The 21,445-nt window shown below is 47.0% G+C and overlaps 2 long non-coding RNA genes and 2 pseudogenes across 2 annotated transcripts in view; 2 read left to right on the top strand and 2 right to left on the bottom strand.

Moving 5' to 3' along the window:
- The window catches only part of LOC147579598 (uncharacterized), a 101,769-nt gene that overhangs the window by 59,452 nt on the left and 20,872 nt on the right, over positions 1 to 21,445 (top strand). The gene's annotated exons all lie outside the window — the stretch shown is intronic.
- On the top strand, positions 4,425 to 5,034 carry LOC147579602 (uncharacterized). The gene is made up of 2 exons (XR_015251786.1): positions 4,425 to 4,755; positions 4,860 to 5,034. It is a non-coding gene; the product is annotated as an uncharacterized LOC147579602 (long non-coding RNA).
- Positions 16,586 to 17,891, bottom strand: LOC147579601 (disintegrin and metalloproteinase domain-containing protein 29-like; annotated as a pseudogene).
- Positions 18,023 to 18,786, bottom strand: LOC147579600 (disintegrin and metalloproteinase domain-containing protein 20-like; annotated as a pseudogene).

Here is a 21,445-nt window from a genome sequence, read left to right as displayed (position 1 = left end):
TTTACTTCCCATGTGCTTGTTTGAACTGGAACAGTGTCCCCTCTGGCCCTTGTAATGAGAGTTATATCATCAGATCTCTACGTTCTGAGACTAGACCCTAGTTCAGAATCAGACATATTACACCACTGGTTTTCCTGGGTCTCCAGCTTGTGACAGTAGATCATGGGACTTCCCAACCTCTTTAGTCATGGAAACCAATGTGCTTTGGGTTCTGTTCCTCAGGAGAATCCAGACTAATACATGGAGATGATTTATCTCTTCTTTAGAGGAATTGAATAAAGCTGTAGCTCATTTAACGTCCTGAGTAGCAAGTGCCAGGAGGGAGTGTCACGTTGTTTGATTGGGACAAGCGCTGGGTGAAGTTAATGGGGAGCTGTGGAAGCTTGTGGTCCTGGCTGCACAGGGAGTGCATCTGGGACTCATGTAAATGTTCAGCTATTGTGCCTCAGGAAATCTGTAATTCACTCATGTTGAGGGACAGGAGTAAGCAATGCAAACAACTGTGTCTTTTGTGCATGTTAGTGCAGTTTTCCTATGACAACAGGTATCTAATTCAGAGAGTTAATAGGTAAGCACAGAATCCTGTGTCCAGAGAGGCTCCCTGGGGAAACTGCTGTGTGGAGAGGAAGCCCCAGACCCTGACAGGAAACCTGCCTGTAACCTCCATCTGCACCTGCTCCTGGCAACACAAAGCAGAATTGTGCATAGTGTGCGCCCCCTGGTGGTGCTGATCCCCTCCCGCAGGGAGGTTTGCGTGTGAGCTCCCAGCGAGGTCCCCTCACCCTGTTCCTTGCACAGTAATATGTGGCCGTGTCGTCAGACTTCAGGCTGTTCATCTGCAGATACAGCGTGTTCTTGGCGTTGTCTCTGGAGATGGTGAATCGGCCCTTCACGGAGTCTGCGTAGCTTGTGCTACCTCCACTACTACTAATATATGCGACCCACTGCAGCCCCTTCCCTGGAGCCTGGCGGACCCAGTTCATGCTGGAACTACTGAAGGTGAATCCAGAGGCCTCACCGGTGAGTCTCAGGGTCCCCCCAGGCTTCACCAGGTCTCCCCCAGACTCCACCAGCTGCACGTCACACTGGACACCTGCAGACGCAAGACATCTTGGTCAGGAGACTGTCACACATCCACTGTTCTCACTCATATCCACTCACATACTCAGTGTCTCTCATTCACCATGAATTACCTTTTAAAAATGCAACAAGGTAAACCAAGCCAAGCACATGCTCCATGATGAGGTGTCTGTGTTCTGTCCTGATCACAGAATGGGAACACCTGGGACCCCTGGAGCTGGGGCTCCTCTCCCAGCTGCATGGTCGGGCTGGGCTGGTTTTATCAGCACAGAGAGGGCCCAATTTGCATGTCCTCTTACATATATATCACACTGCAGACTTAGATTTGATTCTCTAAAGGTGAATGGCAGGTTTGGAATGCATTTCTACATTAGTTTGTGTGGATGGTGCTGTGACAATATGAATAATTCTTATCAGTGAGCACAGGTATATTTGCGGAACTTGTGCATTTTTACATGTCTTTCATCAACAAAGGTCATTTTCGCTCTACAATTATTTTACATACTTTATGAAATTTAATCCCAAGTACTTTATTCTGTGCCATTTTCAATTGTATAATTTTGTTATTTGTTTTGCATGTATTTCCATGCTGGTGTGTAGAATCATAGGTGGTTTATTTTTATTTATTTTCTTTGTTCATTGTGCTCATTGTGCATCCTGCTCTTTTCCTCATTTTAAAAAACTGGTTCTAATATTTTTTGTGGTATCTCTAGGGTTTTGTTATGTTTAAGATCATGTCATCTGCAAACAAATAATTTTCCTTCCTCCTTACTGATTTAAATGTCTTTTATTTCTTTCTATTGCCAAAGTTTGTGGGTACTTCTTCCAGTTGTAGGTGAAGAATGCTTTTTCCTTCTTTTCTCCTGGGCTTTCACCCTGAGGATTCAATTGACATAAGACTGATCTAAAGGGGAGAATAAATTTCATTTTGCAAGTGCCTGGGCTTCCTCATAATATGACACACAGAATATGAACAAAGCAGGTGGCACTTGTGACTTTCAGACAACAAAACATTGGATTTGGCAAGAGTCAAGGCAAAGGTGTGGTTTTTGGATACTTAATTAGTCAAGTAACTAGGTTTGTTTGCACAACCTTCTTGTCCCTGACTTCCTTATTCTGGTGCTAAGAATGGTTCTCCCCTCCTGGTACAGGGAAGGGAGTTTCCTGAGGGAGACTTATATCCTGCTGTCAAGAGACAAAGGAGGGTCTGAGTGTCCTTGGACTGGGTGTTTCTCCCATGACTTTAATCCAAATAAGGACTGTGACACGATGACATGGTTTGAGGCAGCATAGTTATTCTTCACGTTATCATGTGGAATACTTCTATTGGGGATGACCATCATTGCCTGGCTCCTGATGTGGCAGGAATGGTTTTAATATTTTATGTTCAATATGCTGTCAGGTGTGGGCTCTCATAGTGGCCATGATCATGTGGAGGTAATTTCCTTCTCCTTTTTAATTGAGTTATTTTTACATGATGAACATGTGTTTTTTGTTCATGAAAAAACTGTGTCTAATGATTTTATGAACAAATTAAGGATGGCTTTGATTCAATCATTCCCTCTGTTAATGGAGGACATCACATTTTTGTATTTGTGTATGTGGAAGGATACTTGCATTTCAGGGATGAATCACACTGGATTATCATGTATGATCCTTTCAGTGTGCTGTTGAATTCAGTAGGCTCGGACTTAATCAAGGAATTTTGCATCTATGTGTATGTGAGACACTGGCCTGTAGTTTCCCTTCTTGTGGTGTGTTTCTCTCACATTGTTGTGAGAATAAAGGTGTCCTCATAAAGTGCATCTGGGAGTGGTCTTTTTCATCAGCAATTTGTAATAGTTTGAGAAGTATTGGCATTAATTATTCTTTAAATATTGTAGAATTTTAGTAACGCCTTGTTTCTTTTTGGAGGGTGAAGGTTTTACATTAAGGATATCTTCTTACTAAGTTTTGTTTTGTTCCTTTTGTATTTTGCATGGAAGAGTCTTGGTGGATTACATAATGCTAGAAAATGTGTAATTTGTTCTTGGTGATCTAATTGTTGACTTATAAATATCTAAGTTTTTCCTTCATGATCCTTTTCATGTGTTTATTTCAGTTATGTCTCCTTTTTGAGTTCCGATCGCATTTGTTTGAATCTTACCTATTTCCCTAGGGTACCTATGTTTTTTTAAAATTCACTTATCTTTCCAAATTCAAATTTTAATGAAGTTGATTTGTTTTCTGTATTTGTGATAGTCTTTTTTCTCTGTTGTATCTTTTTATGTTAATTTTATATTTATCTTTTTATCTCAATGAAAATACCAATGCCTTTTTTTTAAAGGAATCTGAAAAATATACTAATTCATATGTAACCACAAAACACATGGAAGTAAAAAACAAAATCCTGAAGAGGAGAGAACCTGGAAGAAGGAGAACACTTCTTCCTTCTAAATATATTGCAGAGGTACATTAACTCCAACAGTGTACTGCTGGCATGAAATGAGTCATATAGACCAGTGGAGCTCATTACGGAGCCCAGAAGTAGAATTGTGCAGATGCAGTCAGCAAATCCTCCATAAGATTTCCAACAATGCACAGTGGGGAAAGGATTGTGTCTCTTAAACATGGTGTTGACTAGGGGCGCCTGGGTGGCTCAGTCAGCTAAGCATCCAACTTCCAGTCACGTATTATTGTCATGATTTGTGGGTTTGAGCCCCACATCAGGCTCTGTGCTGACAGCTCAGAGCCTGGATTCTGTGTCTGCCTCTATCCCTGTGCCTCCCCTGATCATGATCTGTCTCTCTCCCTCAAAAATAAAAGAAACATTAAGAAATGGTGTTGAGATACACATGCAAAATAATGACATTTGGTCGTAATCTTGCATTATACATGTACGTCAACACAAACAAATCTCAAAATGGATTAAAGATTAAGCAGAACACCTGACCCAAAATGCCTTCGAAGAAAAGACACAGGATAAACATGATGACATTCTCTTGACAAAGATTTATTTGATACAAAAGCAAAATCACAGAGAACCATGGCAGACAAGGGGGACTGCATCAAACTAGAAAGGGGGCAAATCAAACAGTAGCAGGGTGAGAAGGCAGTCTATGAAATGGGAGACATTACATTAAAAATATTGAAAAGGAGTTAATATCCAAAATACAGGAGGGACTCCTTAACATCAATAGCAAATATCACAATTATAATCATAACAGTAAGCACATCACCTGATTAAAATTTGGGTCAAACATGTAAATATCCATTTCACTATTAAGGTTGAAAAAATGTCCATCCAGAATATGAATGGTGTTCATCATCACTAATCATCAGAGTATTCCACCCCCGATCCACTGAGATATCACCTCACAACTGATAGCAAGACTATTATAAAATAAGGCAAACACAACGAGAACATCTCAAGTGTTGCTGAGGATGTGGAGAACAGGCAATCCTAGAGTTCACTTGATGGGAGTGCAACACAGTGTAGCTACTATGGAAAACTGCGGTGAAATAACCCACTAAACTGAGTTCCTAATCTGCTCCCATACAGTTGACTTCATGTCCAGCTGAGTGTGAGGAAGGTCTGGGCCTCATGTTCTGTGGAGAGGCAGGTGCAGAGACAGGTGGATCCAGTGGATGATTCCTTAACTCCTTCAGTAGAATGGACCCCTGGCTGACCGTTTTGTAAGACTTGACTCAGTGTGCCTCCCCACTGGTTGTCTCTGGTTTCCTGAACTGGATGGAGAACAAAAAGAGTGAAGGGTAGAAACTACTCTTTTCTCTCACAGGAACGTGTATATACTGAGAATCCTTGAGAGAAAGTCGCGGAGTTGATGAAGATGCTGTGGGGTTTCGACAACCACAAGGGTCTTTCCTCATGGTCTCTCTTCATGGGCATCAAAGGAAAAGCTTAAGGAAAATAAAAGGAGAGAGGAGCTGCTCAAATATATTAAATTTAGATCACTTGAATGAGTCAGTCTCCTCTGTTTGAAAATCACTTACATGTATTTTAAATGGTGGCCCGTGTACTTGTGAGTCACAGGTCTGTATATGAGTTGATTTATCCCCAAGCTTGGTCTCTGTCAAGGTCGGCACTACTATATGACTGTTCACTCTAAATGTTAGAAGACATCTGTGTTTGTAAATGGTTTAGGAAACAGTGTGTGCTGTTTACTGGTCAGCATGAAGTTTCCAGGGCGTGATGAGAAAGATGCTTCACAGGAACCTGACCCTGAAACACTGGTTCTGGATATGAATTCTGAGACCTTGGGTGCCCCCTGGAGACCTGTGAACCTCCAGGTTACCTACGTGGCTCCTGGTGTCCTGTGCGTTCCTGATGACCTGAGTGCCCCCAGGTGAACTGAGTGGCAACTAGTGACCTCAATGCCCCATGGAGACCTGAGCCTCCCCCTGGAGGTCTGAGTGCTCCATGCAGAACTGAGGGACCCTGGTGTCCTCAGCTCCCCCTGGTAACCTGAGCACCCCAGGAGATGTCAGTTACCCCTGGTGTCCTGAATGCCCCCTCGTGCCTTTTAAATAACCTAAGGGAAAATTGCAATTTTTGGGCCCATGCTCAGCTCTCAGAAGTTCTTTGTGGTGTTTGAGCCAGCTCTGTGGCTAGGCCTATCCTGTCCTGTTCACCCTTATAGGTGGTTCTGATTGTGTGGCTGTTAACCCTGGGGGAACCTCCAAGGGTGTGGCCAGCACCTGCTTTATCCCTCTTCCTCTTGCCTAACAGACTGCCTAACTGATGGACATGTGGCTCTTGTGGTCTGGACCCTAATATGTGATATAGAATATATGATAGTATATGAACCATCCACTGCATCCACTGCGGTTGGTGGATCCAATTCCACCAGAAATTACTGGTTGAGATGGAGAACCCCAAGATGCTGCCAGTGAGGTGCAGAGTGTGCAAGGCACTCACCAGTTGGGCACAACCCCTGCAGCTGCACCTGGGACAGGACCCCTGGGGACAAGGAGACTCAGCCTGGGCCAGTCACCAGCAGTCACAACCATTCCCATCATCCCACATCTGACATCTGAAACCCTCACCTTTGGGACCTCTCACCAGGCACAAGGAAGGCCCTACAGTCTCTTCTGTTTCTCGAATACAGTTCTGCCTTCCTTAGGGACTTCAGCTCTCTCTGAGGAGAGAGCTGTGGGCTCCCACACCCTGAGATTGGAGTTTACTCTAGATCTAGAGAAGTTTGCCTGTGTGGGTGGGAGCATGTCCATATAAGTGGACAAAAATTGAGTCAGGCTCCCCTGGTCCTTCCAGGTCCACCTGTGGGCATCTCTTTGTGGATCCTCAGGCTTGTTGGTCCTCGGTCAAGGCAACACTTGGTCTATGAATTGTGTTGGAGGCAGGTCAAGTGATGGCCTCACCTTTCTGATCAGATAGTGAACAAATGAGTGGATCACAATTCACTATACTCTATCTGTCCGAAAGATATTTGAAGGGATCCATATTTTCTACAGAAACCTTTCCAAATCAGTCTTTAAATACAGTCAATTTTAACAGTCATTCCTCACTTAACTGCGTAGGAAAAATCTATATTGATGTGCAGTCTGGTGTAAATATAACAAGCAAAGGACACTTGTTTCCAGGATCACATTTCTTTTAGTTTCCACACTGATGTATTAACCTCACCTGACAACTACCTGCAAAGCCTGGGCACACCTGGAGACTTCTGATCTTGATGGTTCTCTGCTGATGGGGTTTGCTTTTCAGTCATCTGCAAAGCTTCGAAGCAGTGCCGACATCTTTAAGTGCACAGACACCAAGACATGGACACCTTTCTGTCACCTGCAGATATGATTCCCATGCATGGCTGGTGTCTCCATCTCCTGAGAAATCCCCATCCAACACAAGGGGCTGTTAACTCAGGGAGGAGGCACAGACTTCACAGAAAAGTTGGGGACTGTTCACTGATATGGCACAGAGACCATCAGTATCTGAGGTAAAATGTTAATGGCACTAAAACAACCACATTAATGAAAATGGATTGGCTGACCTGGACAACATTGGAATCTAAAAATCCAGAGCCGGGGCGCCTGGGTGGCTCAGTTGGTTAAGCCTCCGACTTCGGCTCAGGTCATGATCTCGCGGTCTGTGAGTTCGAGCCCCGTGTCGGGCTCTGTGCTGATAGCTCGGAGCCTGGAGCCTGTTTCCGATTCTGTGTGTCCCTCTCTCTCTGACCCTCCCACATTCATGCTCTGTCTCTCTCTGTCTCAAAAATAAATAAACGAGGGGCGCCTGGGTGGCTCAGTCGGTTAAGCGTCCGACTTCAGCCAGGTCACGATCTCGCGGTCCGTGAGTTCGAGCCCCGCGTCGGGCTCTGGGCTGATGGCTCAGAGCCTGGAGCCAGTTTCCGATTCTGTGTCTCCCTCTCTCTCTGCCCCTCCCCTGTTCATGCTCTGTCTCTCTCTGTCCCAAAAATAAATAAACGTTGAAAAAAAAATTTTTTTTAATAAAAATAAATAAACGTTAAAAAAAATTTTTTTAAATAAAAATAAAAAAAAATAAAAAGTAAAATAAAAATCCGGAGCCTAAAGAAATTGTAGAAAAAATGTTCATAGTCCTGAAGGCATGTGCTAAGAGGATAACTGCTGAGTTAGCTGAATAGACTTCAAATAGAGATCAGAATGCTAGATACTAGATAGATGATAAGTGGATAGGTGATGGATGATAGAGGGTAGATAGATGATAGGTAGATAATAGATAATTTTATGTTATATTAAAGTCATTATAGAGGAGTCACATCATTATGAATGTATTTGAATGAAATTACCCACTATTGGCAATATTTTTTAAAAGACCATAATTTCATATGGAAAAGAATATTTGACACCAACTTTAGATATACAAAATAAATAATTATGACTTCAATAGTTTCTGAATACAGCTTCCACATAGGGTAGCACATGCCTCTTTGTAGATTCCTCCTCCCTCTGGGGCTTTGGCTTCCACTCCCATTTGTTCCCAGGGTCTCCCTTCCCAGGATGTCCTGAGCTCTGGGATGTGCAGGGACAAGAGCTCTGTCCTGGATCTGCACCATAGTCCCTCTGACCTAACATTTACAGCTCCTTCCAGGCCCTTGCTCAACCACCAGGCTTCTGCCCACCGGGCTCCATCCCTGCATACACCACCTGCCAGCCTCCTTCTGGTCTCTTCCATTCATTTCCTGTGGATTTAACAACAGTTTGTTAGGTTGGCAGGTCTCCTAATAATACTTCACATTGAGGAAAGAACTGTATAGATAAAACGTGACAGACTCTCTCCACAATAGCCTTGAGTTCATTCCATTGATGTTATTATTTTGCACCCCATCTCAGCCCCTTGACCCCACAGGCTTGTATTAGAAACGGTCACTTTCATGAACTGAACTAAATCTGTCCCCCCTACAAAACTGGTCCATCCTATCTATCTACTCTATACGGTCATCAGACAACCACCAAGCTAAGGAGGAACACAATACACAGTGTGAAGACATAAGTATTTATAGAAATAATTTTATAATATTTTATCTAATATTCAAAGTAATGAGATATTTACAGAAGTAACTTAAATATGGTAAATGACCATGTTTATTATAAGATTCTATGAGTTTAGATGAACATAATCAAGTTACAGGACAACCGAGTAACCACAGGTCAAAGAAATGTATCATTCTCAGGTCTATCCAAACCCTTTCCTTTGCACACCAATCAGTTTCCTATCTCTCCCTTTCTCTCTGGGCCTCACGTGTTTTCTGTCTCAAAAATAAATAAACATTACAAAAATAAAGATACATACAGGTCAGTGAGATTTAATGGAGAACCCAGAAATTAGCCCCTTCATCTTTGGTCAACTGAATTTTGACAAGAGCAGACAACATGACATTGGGGAAACAATGGTCTTTTCAATAAAGGGTGCTAGACAGCTGGCTATCCATGTGCAGAGGAATGAAATTGCATCCAGACCTCACACCATATACAAACATCAAATCAAAATGGATCAACAGTTTAAATGTAAAATTATGACCTCTGGAAGCAATATATTGAGATAAATCTTCATGACCATTGGGTTTAGCAATGCTGTTAGAGATGACACCAAAGCACAAGCAAGGAAAGAAAAGTAGATAAATTTAGTTTTCTCAACATTAGAAACCTTTGTACACCAGAAGATGCTATCCCGAAACAGAAAAGACAAAGCCTAATGGAAGACAATATTTGCACAGTATTTGTCTGGTAAGAATCTGTTATGCAGAATGTATAAAGAGTTTTTACAACTCATCAACAAAAAGACAACCCAATTTTTAATATGGACAAAGGATTTGGCTATATCTTTCCCCAGTGCAATCATACAAATGGTGAATACCACTTGAAAAGATATTAAACCTCAATAGTCCTTATGGAAATGAAGATTTAAAGCACAGTGAGATACCCTTTTACACGCACTAAAAATGCTCTAATCAATACAACTACAAGATAACAAATGTTCGTAAAGATGTTGAGAAATTGGAACCCTTCAACCTTGCTTGTGGAAATGTAAAATGGTGGAGACTATATGTAAAATAATTTGGCAATTCCACCCCCCCAAAAAGATAAAAACATAGAATTACCATATGGCCCAACAATACTACTCCTAGATGTATATCTCGAAGAATTGAAAACAGTTGTTTAAACAAAGTGCATGTGCACATACATAGCAGCACTGTTCACAATAGCCAAATTGTAGAAACTATGCAAATGCCTATCGGTGTGTGAATGGATAAACAACCTGGGGCAGACCCTTAAACAGGAATATTATTCTGTCATACAAAGAAATAAAGTAAAATGTTGTGGCTGTAGAGAATACTGGTTTCTCAGAAAGTTATCACAGAACTCCACATCTGCACTTACATCTGGAAATTTAAAGCAAAGCCTTGAGCAGGTATTCATGTTCCCGTATTCATAGCTGCTTCTTCACAACAGCCAAAAGAGGGAAGCAACCCAAGTAACTATTCACAGGTGAGTAAATAAACAAAATGTAGTATATACACACTGGAATATGAGTCAGTCTTAAAAAGAAAGAGAGTTCTGACACACACCTGCACACCGACTGAACTTGGCAGTCATTATGCAGAGTGAAATGAGCCAGTGACAGAAGGAAAATATACTAGGGTTCCACTTAAGTGAGGTGTCCAGAAAAGTCATACTCAGAGACACCAAGTAGAATGTGGCTGTAGGGGCCGAGGGGAAAGGGGAATTGGGATTTAGGGTTTAACAGATACAGAGTTTCCCTCGGGGAACATGACAATGTTCTGGAGATGGATGTACAACAGTGTGAATGCAGTTAATGCCAGACAACTGTATGCCTAAAGTGACTTACGTGGTAAATGTATGTTACGTACATTTAATCAGAATTTAAAAAGGAAGGACTGATACACGTCACAACATGGGTGAATGCAGAAAACATCCTCAGTGACAGAAGCCATCCAGAAAAGGCCACTCAGGAACCATCTTGCTCTTTTCTTTTTTTTTAATGTTTATTATTTATTGCTGAAAAAGAGAGACAGAGACAGGTCATGATAGCGGGAGGGGCAGAGCAAGAGGGAGACACACAATCTGAAGCAATCTGCAGGCTCTGAGCTGTTAGCTCAGAGCCGAAAGCAGGCGCTGGAACCCATCAACTTCGAGATCACGACCTGATGTGAACTCGGCCTTTAGCAGACTGAGACCCCAGGCGCCCCAGGAACCACCTTGCTCTTTAAATCCCCCCAGGTTACACAGATAGGGGAAAGTCTCCGGAACACTTCCCCAAAAGAAACCAGATCAGAATGGGAAAAGACATTTCACAGTGGGGCAGGTGGGGACACTTGAGTGGGCCTGTGGTCTGGGTTCTAATGTGGAAACACAGGGATTTCGTCATTTGGGGTTCTGTGGTGGTTTCTCGGGAGGGCGTCCCCGTTTGGGTTAAAACGCACCAAAGTATCTCATGTGAAGTGGCAAACGAGGCAAAGAAACGAGCGTCCAGGTAAAGTGTATTTGCGCTGCTGTGACACGTTCACTGCACGTCTGAAATCACAGAGTAAGGTACTCCTCCAAACAACAGTGTCAGCCACGCATGACAGAAGCAAGAGAGGGGTCAAACGCTGTGACGTAGGCCCACGCCCAGACCCAGCTCACCCAGGTGGAGAGGCCACGGGCCCTGCAGGAGGCAGCACGTGAGCCAGAGGCACGTGGGAGGGTTCAATTGGTGGCCACGTGATTGGGTGCAGCGGAAGCAGTGGGATTTGGAATTCCGGTTGTCCACAAGACGCCACTAATAAGCTGTTAGAACTGCGAAAACCAATGAAGGGACATCTCACGGAAGTGGACCCGGGAGGCGGGGAGGGGAGGCTGGAAGGCGGAGCCCAGCACCCAGGGTCAGGCTCGGGAACAACCCACCGCTACAGACCCAAGATTAGAACCCTCCGCGGAGAGAAGCCCCAGGCTCAGGCCCCACCAGGGGAAGCTGTGCCCTGCGGCCCCTACAGGAAACCCACCGCGCCTGCAGCCGGGCCCGGGAGGCGCCTGCTCGCCCTGCAGCCCTGCTTTCCTCCTGCGGACCTCGCTTCAAAACCAGCCTCCCAACTTCCTCTTCCCCGGAAACAGCGTTCCTCTCCGTGTGCTCCCCACCCGGCCGCGGTTTTGCCACAGCTTGCTGGGCCCGGATGGCAATTCTCCGCTACTCCTGAATAAACCCGCTTTTGCTGGTAACATAACTGGCGGCGTTATTTCCAAGGGCAACGGAAGGATAAACGAGGACACTCGCAGGATGGGAGATCAGCACACACACACCACGTGCACGTCTGCACGCTCCTGCCGACCCGTCGGAAAGAGAAAGGAAGAGACTGTGCCATTTGCAACCGCCGCAGAAGGAACGACGTGCCCCAGAGGAAATCTGAGCAAGGAGGTGGCAGGCCTGCTGTCCCAGGACAGGGCACTGGGGACAGAAACGGAGGAAGACGCACGGGGGCGGAGAGCGGCTCTGTGCTCCTGGCCGCGGAGGAACCGACCCCGAGAGCACGTCTGTCCTGCCCGGAGCGACCTGCAGCTCCGGGGTGTCGCACCGAACTCCCCACGGCGCCGTCGCAGACTCGGGAGGGACACCCCGCCCCGCGCGGAGGCTGAAGGGACCCGCGAGGCCAGAGCGGCGGGAGTGCAAGCTCCGCCAGGGGACCGACCCCGCTCCTGGACCGCGAACCGCACGAGGAAGCGGCGTGAACCGAGTGGGCGCGGAGCGGGAACACGGCCGCGCTGCCCCGCCGCCCGGCGCCGGTGAGGTAAGCCCCGCGGGGGACACGGTGTCACCGCGCACGACGCCGCGCAGGGTCCTTTCCCCCCAGGGTCTGGGGAACACCGCCCCCCTCAGCCTCCAGGTTCCGGAAGCTCCTCTTCCCGGGGCCTGGCTTTCTCCTCACCTGCTCCTCCCATGGCGGGACCTGAGGAGACCGGGTTCTTGTCTGTGTGGACGCGGGGCCACGTCCCCCTGAATCCTCCACAGTGGGTACTGAGGAGACCGGGTTCTTGTCCGTGTGGACGCGGGGCCACGTCCCCCTGAATCCTCCACAGCGGGTCCTGACCAGACCGGGTTCTTGTCAGTGTGGACGCGGGGCCACGTCCCCCTGAATCCTCCTCAGCGGGTCCTGAGGAGACCGGGTTCTTGTCCGTGTGGACGCGGGGCCACGTCCCCCTGAATCCTCCACAGCGGGTCCTGAGAGGACCGGGTTCTTGTCTGTGTGGACGTGGGCGCTCGTCCACCCGACGTCTCCACAGCGGGACCTGAGGAGACCGATTCTTGTCCATGTGGACGCGGGGCTACGTGCCCCTGAATCCTCCACAGCGGGTCCTGAGTAGACCGGGTTTTTGTCCGTGTGGACACAGGCCTGGTCCTCCCGAATCCTCCACAGCGGGTCCTGACGAAACCGGGTTCTTGTCGGTGGACGCAGGCCCAGGTCCTGCCGAATCCTCCACAGCGGGTCCTGACGAAACCGGGTTCTTGTCCGTGTGGACACGGGCCCTCATCCCCCCGAAGTCTCCACAGAAGGTCCTGTGGAGACCGGGTTCTTGTTGGTGTGGACGCAGGCCCAGGTCCTCCCTAATCCTCCACAGTGGGTCCTGACGAAACCGGGTTCTTGTCGGTGTGGACACGGGCCCTCGTTTCCCTGAAGTCTCCACAGCGGGTCCTGAGGATATCGGGTTCTTGTCGGTTCCGACGTTGGCTCTAGTCCACCCCAAGACTCTAGAGCGGGTCCTGTAGAGACCGGGTTCTTGTCCGTGTGGACGCGGGGCCACGTCCCCCTGAATCCTCCACAGCGGGTCTGAGGAGACCGGGTTGTCAGTGTGGATGCAGGGCCACGTCCCCCTGAATCCTCCACAGCGGGTCCTGAGGAGACCGGGTTCTTCTCAGTGTGGACGTGGGCACTCGTCCACCCGACGTCTCCACAGCGGGTCCTGAGGAGACCGGGTTCTTTTCGGTGTGGACGCAGGCCCAGGTCCTCCCGAATCCTCCACAGCGGGTCAGATGAAACCGGATACTTGTCGGTGTGGACAAAGGCCCTCGTCTCCCCGAAGTCTCCACAGCGGGTCCTGAGGAGACTGGGTTCTTGTCGGTTTGGACGCGGGCCCTTGTCTTCCCGAATCCTCCTCAGCGGGTCCTGTGGAGACCGGGATCTTGTTAGTGTGGACGCGGGGCTATGTCCCCCTGAATTATCTACAGTGGGTCCTGAGGAGACCGGGTCCTTGTCTGTGTGGATGCAGGCCCAGGTCCTCCCGAAGCCTTCACAACGGGTCCTGACGAAACCGGGTTCTTGTCGGTGTGGACCTGGGCCCTAGTCCTCCCGAATCCTCTGCAGGGGGTCCTGTGGAGACCAGGTTCTTCTGGGTTTGGACGTGGGCCCTAGTCCTCTTGAATCCTCCACAACGGGTCCTGACGAAACCAGCTCTGGTCAGCGTGGACGCAGGCCCTCCTCCCCCGGAAGTCTCCACAGGGGGTCCTGAGGAGGCCAGGTTCTTGTCACGTGAACAGGAACCTATGTCGTCCTGTTCCCCCAACTGTGAATGTAATGGCACAGCCTTAAGGTCAGAGTGGTCCTTCATGAAGAGCTCCTTAGATTGTGTTGTCAAGGGTCTGTCCTCCAGGTTGGAAATGGTCAAGGATCTTGGGCGCATGACACAAGGCAAAAACAAAAAACCAAAAACCCACACTCTTTGAATTGTCCCCAGTCTTAGAGTTGGATGGCGTCACCTAGGCTTGACCTCTCCCAGTGGGCCTGTGCTGCCATGCCATAAAAATCCAAGTCCCAGGAATCAGAGCTTCTTTCTTCCTACCTCTGTGGGCTCTGGGGGCTTGGGGAGCGTCTTCCTCAGAGCCTTCCCCCACTTTTTTTTTGTCTGTGTCCCCTGCCCTGTGCCTTGGCGTGCTTATCATGGTCTTTTGATAGAATGAAAAGCCTGGAGGCTCCTCTACGGTGTCTCTGTAAACAGGCTGTGGATACTTTGAATTTTTCAGTGAATGATGAATTTGGCGGTCTTGGACCAATCCAGTCAGCTGCAGCATGTCAAGCGCTGTAAGCAACAGCTCGGAGCCAATGACAAAGACCCACAAAAGCCAATCAATGTCCTTGTCTCCCTCCCTTTGGACAAATGATTCTAGGAAGCCTTGCATTTCCATGATGGTATAGTGCCTGGCACCATTTCTGTCTCTCACGCTGGTCCTTGGACATGTAGGTGTAGTGGATCGTCACAGGGAAAATCTGGGATAGAAGTTATTTCTTCCCAGAGTCGTGTTCTGTGGCCTCCCACACTGAGGTGTCCCACCCAATACCTGACAGGTGGGGAGCCATTGGCGACAGCAGCGAGGATTGCAGCCACTCGGGGGCGCTTGCCTTGGGCAAGTCCTCCACCCTGGGTGCCATGATGCTCCTTGTAGATTTGCCTCCATCACTAGCTAGGCTGGCTAATCAAGCACAACACCACGGTGCTGGCCACAACACAGTGGACCAAGCAGCTGGCGTCTTCTTCGACACTAATCTAGGAACACTGTCCTCGGTGCCCACCTCCTTTGGAGGTGAATAGGAACTACACACCCCTGCAACACCAGACTGGTGCCTGCTTGTTGGTCTCTGCAGGGAGTCTGACCTTTTATGGCACTGATAATTTAGGGTGAGGGTTTCTGGCAACACCTGGCATACCCCAAATCAAAGCTACAGACCACCAGCAAGCACCAGCTCCTTCCCACAGCAGCTGCGATGTGAGGGTGAGGAATGAGTGAGCCATTCTTAGGTTTAAGGCATTGTAGGGGGGGCATCAGCTAGGCTCCCAATCCCATCCTTGGAGATAAATGTATTGTGGGACCTCAGCTTCTGTACTGAATTAAGAACATGTAGACTGTGACCTGCTGAAGGAAGTGGCAACAGCAAGTCACAGTGGGTGACAGGCAGCTCCCGAGTCATCTGAGCTCTCGCTTGGGGTACATGAGATGTGCAGGTCCCTTGTGACTGAAGGTGGGGTTTCAGTACACCCCCAACAAAGGAAATGGAAGCACAGGATTTATGACTTACAGAGCCCAGAACAAGAGGGCACAAGGACCCAGGGAAGGGCAGGCCTCCATCCCACATTCGCAATGATGAGGACAGAGAAAACAGGGTAGCAAGTACAGGATTTCTTGGGAGCGGATGGGGCTGAAATCGCTAACTTTCAAAGGCTCACCGCTGTGTTATTCTAGAAGGTGCTTGGAAAACCAAAGTGGGAACCCTAGGCAGATTCTTATCTAAGGTAAACTCACTGAAAAGTAGGCAAGAGTAAGAGAGCAGGGATTCATATTTACCGGTCTCCCTCTGGATGCCAGAGTCATCCATAGGCACTTGTGCCTACCTTTCTGATTGATTTATGGGGTGCTCCTTTCAGCCTCATGGTCTCAGTCTCCCACATTTGGAAATTTGCTCTCCAGAGAGGCACAGCTTGCACTAGGTGGAACCTAATGCCAGTCCCCTTCCCTCACAGCCTGCAGACACCCCCATGTGGGACACGCAGTATGGGTGGGTGGTAGCCCTCCATTATCCTGAACCCACCTGGGACTGGGGGAAGACAGATTACCTGGAGAATGAGAAACTTTTCAGTCCACAACAGCGCAGTTTTGGAGAAAACTCATGAAGTTGCCAATAAAGGAGCTTGTGTCAACTTCTCTTAATTCTGGAAGCAGACACTTCCGCTCATGACACAGCTGTGACTCAGGTCCTCTTCCCAGAAACTAAGGCTCAGTTTGGGCTCTTACAAGCTTAAAAACTACATAAAGGCCACAAGTATGCAGTTTTCAAGTTTTATTTCAGAGTGCTGGTCGGTGACCCATGAGAGCCCTGGTGTCAGAGCCGTGATGTGCCTGAGGACCCCTGTGTCTCCCGCAGACCCTTGGAAACGTGCATGTCAGCTGTGCCGCCTCAATACTGTATTTTTACAGATGCACCAGATGCATTGTCTATAGTTGTTCAGGGGTATGGAGGCTAAATTATGGATTTTCTTCTCCAAAAATCTCTTCCTTAACTTTCTCTGTGTTTATACTTCTGACATTTCCAGAAACAACAAGGAAGAATGCAGCTATTAGGGCATAAATGTGACCAAAAACCACTCTGAGATATACCATGGATTCATGACTTTGCCTGACTGACTGAATTCTTCTTGGAGGGGTCCACAGTCTGTGCTCCCACCAGTGCCTTGTCCGTGCACCATGGAGGATCCCAGCCTATGTGGCAGTGGCAGTTCCTGTTATGGTTGCACATCCCTCTGTGACTGCATTTCTCTGGGATACAGTCATAATTCAGCTGAGCCCCACTGCCATTGGAGTAGGTATCCTGACAGAACTTTCCAGAAACACAGGAAGTACCAGTTCTCACATGACCAATCTGGGTTGTTCCTGTGCTACAATGTGAATCCAGCCCCAAACATCAGAACCCTGGATCTCAGACAGATGGAATCCAACATGCTCTTGCAGCTGAGGGAGATGTGTGACATTCCTACACTGCAGCCTTCCACACGGCACGCCTGTATGGGAACAGGTTCAGCGTTGAATTCCCCAGGGTCTTCTGCAGTGTCCATGTCAGCTGCCTTTGTGATTTATGGTATAGCAGACCTCTTCACCTTTCCCAGAATTTCTGCCAAAGCTTTCTTGGCAGTGAATAGTGCGGTCAGTGCAGTTTCCATGATAGCAGCAGCCCTCTTCAGTGTACGCGGTTCCATCTTGCATATGGAAGTCATCAGGGTACGCCAAAGACACCCCATGGCAGGACTCTGGAAGATCACGTATATTTTGGATTGGTCTGCAGGGTGTCCAAGCAGCGGAGTTGGTGCAGTCTGTATAGCACCTGCCTGTATTACATTTGCCCCCAGGGGTTCAGATACAATCACGCATACAGCCTAGATTGCTGTAGCACTGCTTGAAGGAGCCGCAGTCACACTGCTTGTCTGGATCCACTATGTAGTTTCCATAATGATAGTGGGTCAGGCTTTTATTTAAATGCGCCATTTCAGTGTTGAACCTGCACTTGCCTGTTCCACAATTCATTATGTGCTGCATATGAATGAAGGAACAGTTACTGAAAGCTTCCATTATACCAGTTAGTTGGGTCCTAAGGCAGCTGGACCTTTTTTGGCAAGCATATTCATCAGTGTCAAGGCACAAGCCACAATTTCTTGCCATCTGATGTGTTGCTATGACAGACGAGTAAATAATGTCTGCCTAAATAACTCAGAATGATGGCATATAACCCATTGGTGGATGGCATTAGAATATACAACTGGAGTGCAATGAACCTCATGGGGCCCATCTCAAATCACATTAAGGGTGAATGTGTTTTAAGAAATCGAAAATACTTTGACTCATACTACTGAAGAGAAAAAAGGACTCTGATGCAACACATAATTGCCCGTGTGAGCTTGATGTCTCTCACTATAAATGACCATGAAACCAATAACTTACATCAATACCATGAAATATTGACTCAATTAAGCTAACTAGCCTTATTAGGAATTGGGCACCTTTTTCCACGTGGTTAACACACTATACATTGTTTTGAAACTGAGAGCAAGTCCTTTGAAAATTCCTTGATGGGATGAACAGAACTTACTAGAGATCCTTGGGGCTGCACTGGCATTTCCTTGAGGAACAGGGGGTCCCCTGTCCTCCTTATATCCTAGGTTATAAGTGGTCCCATTGCACAGATGTCTGCGACTCTCTGAGAAACAAAGTGTTCAAACCATTGGAAATCACCGAGGGGTCTCATTTCATAGGCAGGTTAATCCAACTTCATGATATCTTCAAGGCTGCCATAGCCTGTGTCAATTGTAACCATGGAAAAAGGAATCTCCTGCAGGTAGCCGAGGTAGTAACAGTCTGGAGGCATGAAGGGGTAGTCCATCTGCAAGGCTCCCTGAGCATCCTGAGTCATCATCAGCAGAGTCTGGACCAAAAGAGTTTCTTGTGCCTCATGTGCATAACATGTCTCTTGCCCCAAAACGCAGGCTATAGGACAGACAGCCAGGCATCTGAATGCCCTTGCTGTGGTTCGGCTCCTTCTTGGGAATTACCACCTGAGAGGAGATGTAGCACCATGAGGGAAGCCCTTGAGAACCCTGCACAGGATCCAGCACTGCCCAGAGTGCAAACAGCAAGAGGGGCACCCTCAGGGTGACCTGGCCCTCTGCCAGCCTCATGCCCCTGCTCAGGGACATCTGCCAGTGAGAATGGATAAATGGAGGATCCTCAGCAAAGCCAGGTCTAGACCATCACACAGAGCAGAGGGCTGTGACAGGTGGCCAGCATGCTGCACCTGGGGGCCACCTGTGGGGTTCGGCAACAGTCACAGGGTGTGGCATTGGGTGACCTGCACATAAGTTAAGCTGGGGTGGATGTGGGAGGGGCAGGTGGGCCATGGTCAAGAGTGGTCACATGGACATGGGTAGGGATTTGGACCCAGACACCTGGCTCTAGTCAACACCTTCAATCTTTCCTCCAGCTACTTGCATATGGGCTATGCAGTTATAACACCCTCAACTTCCCTACCAATTCCATGTCCTGTGGTACTGCTGGGTCACTTTCTTTGGATGAGTACTTTTCCTCCTTACAGAGACCACTCTTTTGCTTCCTTGTGATGTGGAGGTAAACATTGTCAATTTTACCTTTATGGGTGATGCAAAAAATCTCTTTGTAGTTTTGTGTGTCTTATTCTCCTTGGCTATTAGTTTGCAAGCCATTTGATCCTTTTGGTTGTTGCTTTGAAGGTTCCTCTGAGTTCACTGAGGAAAACATTTCTCAGTATTCTGAGTGATGATTGGTGAACTACAAGGTTGTATTTTAGTATTTTCTTATGCCAGCTGGGAAGAACAGAAAGTACTGCTGACCATGTGTGAGCCCCAGGGGTTTTCTCCTCTAATCCATTATGGTGGTTCTTTCCTGGCCTCTGGCAGTCTGCTCCCATGTAGTTTGGTTCCCTCTTCAGCTGGAGATGCAGGGAAGTTGAGGTTACTTTGGCAGCTTGTACCATGGAGTCTGCCCACGATCAAAAGATGGTATTGACCGTGGCACTCCCTTGCTTGCTTAAGTACCCTCTACTGCTTTAAAACCCCCTGAGTCAGGGAGAAACCTCAGAGTTGGCATTTGGACAAGAGTTTGCCTTTTCCCCAGTGTGTGGACTTCTGAATATAGCTCAAATTCCTTTCCCACCAAAACTAAAACTTTGAACATTGACCTTTCCAGCAACAGGCACCTGAATTTGGGTTTTGATAACAATGAAATGGAGAGTGAAATGGCAGTTTCCAGGGCTGGCAGGGAGGGTCAATGAGGGGTAGATCTCAAGGGCTATGATTTTGTGTTATGCAAGATGATTAAGTTCTAGAGGGGACTCCACATCATTACCCCTGTAATTAACAATACTGTAATGTATGGTTAAAATTTTGTGAAGAGTGTGGGCCTCATGTTCAGTGAGACCTTACCACAATATAAAAGTGGAAGACATGAGTTTTGCTTCTCACACAACAGTGTCTGAACTGCATGGACACACTCTCTACTGATAATTTGAAAACAATTTACAAAAACTTATATGTTTTAGAAACTAACCCTGAGGATATGTCATTTACAGATATCTTCTTCCATTCCATAGGTTGCTTTTTTGTTTTGTTGATTGTTTCCTTCACTGTGCAGAAGCTTGCTATTTTGAGGTAGTCTCTCTCTATATATAATTTTCTTGTATTATATTAATGTAAATTCAAGTGTGTTGACATACAGTGTAGTACTGATTTTAGGGGTAGAATTTAGAGAACCATCGTATACATGTAACACCCAGTTCTCATTTCACCCAGTGCCCTCCTTAATGGCCACATGCCATTTAGCCCACCTCCCCCACTTCCCCTCAGTTTGTTCTCTGTATTTAAGAGTGTCTTCTGGTTTCCTCCCTCTCTGTTTTGATTTATTTTATTTTTCCTTTCCGTATGTAGTGTTTCTTTTATTCCACTAATGTGTGAAATCATAGGATATTTGACTTTTTCTGACTGACTTGTTCCACTCAGCATAATACACTGTAGTTCCATCCACATTATTGTAATTGGCAAGATGTCATTCTTTTTGATGGCTAAGTAATATTGCATTGTATATATTTACCGCCTCTTCTTTTTTTTTTTTTTTTTAACGTTTATTTATTTTTTTGGGATAGAGAGAGACAGAGCATGAACGGGGGAGGGGCAGAGAGAGAGGGAGACACAGAATCGGAAACAGGCTCCAGGCTCTGAGCCATCAGCCCAGAGCCCGACGCGGGGCTCGAACTCACGGACCGCGAGATCGTGACCTGGCTGAAGTCGGACGCCCAACCGACTGCGCCACCCAGGCGCCCCTACCGCCTCTTCTTTATGCATGTGTTGATGAATATTTGGGTTGTTCCACGATTTGTTTTTTGTTGATAAGGCTGCCATAAAGATTGGGATGCACGTGCCCCTTCGAATCAGCATTTTGGTATCCTTTGGATACCTTTGGTATCCTTGGATAAATGCAATTGCTTGATCACAGGATAGTTCCGTTTTTAATTTTTTGAGGAATCTCCACACTGTTTTCTAGAATGGCTGCACCAGTTTGCATTACCATCAACAGTGCCAAAGGGTTTAGCTTTCTCTGCATCCTTGCTGACACTTCCTGTTTTCTGAATTGTTAATTTTAGTCATTGTGACAGGTGTGAGTTGGTATCTCATTGTGGTTTTGATTTATATATCACTGATGACGAGTGTTGTTGAGCATCTTTATTCGTGTCTTTTTGCCATCTGGATGTCTTCTTTGGAATAATATGTATTCATGTCTTCTGCCCATTCCTTCACTGGATTATTTGTT

The sequence above is a fragment of the Puma concolor genome, chromosome B3, assembly GCF_028749965.1.
Source record: "Puma concolor isolate L17-30 chromosome B3, mPumCon1.1.hap2, whole genome shotgun sequence".
In the NCBI taxonomy this organism is placed as follows: Eukaryota; Metazoa; Chordata; class Mammalia; order Carnivora; family Felidae; genus Puma; species Puma concolor.
The sequence above is the reverse complement of the archived record's forward strand: the minus strand, read 5'-3'. Positions and strand labels throughout refer to the sequence as shown.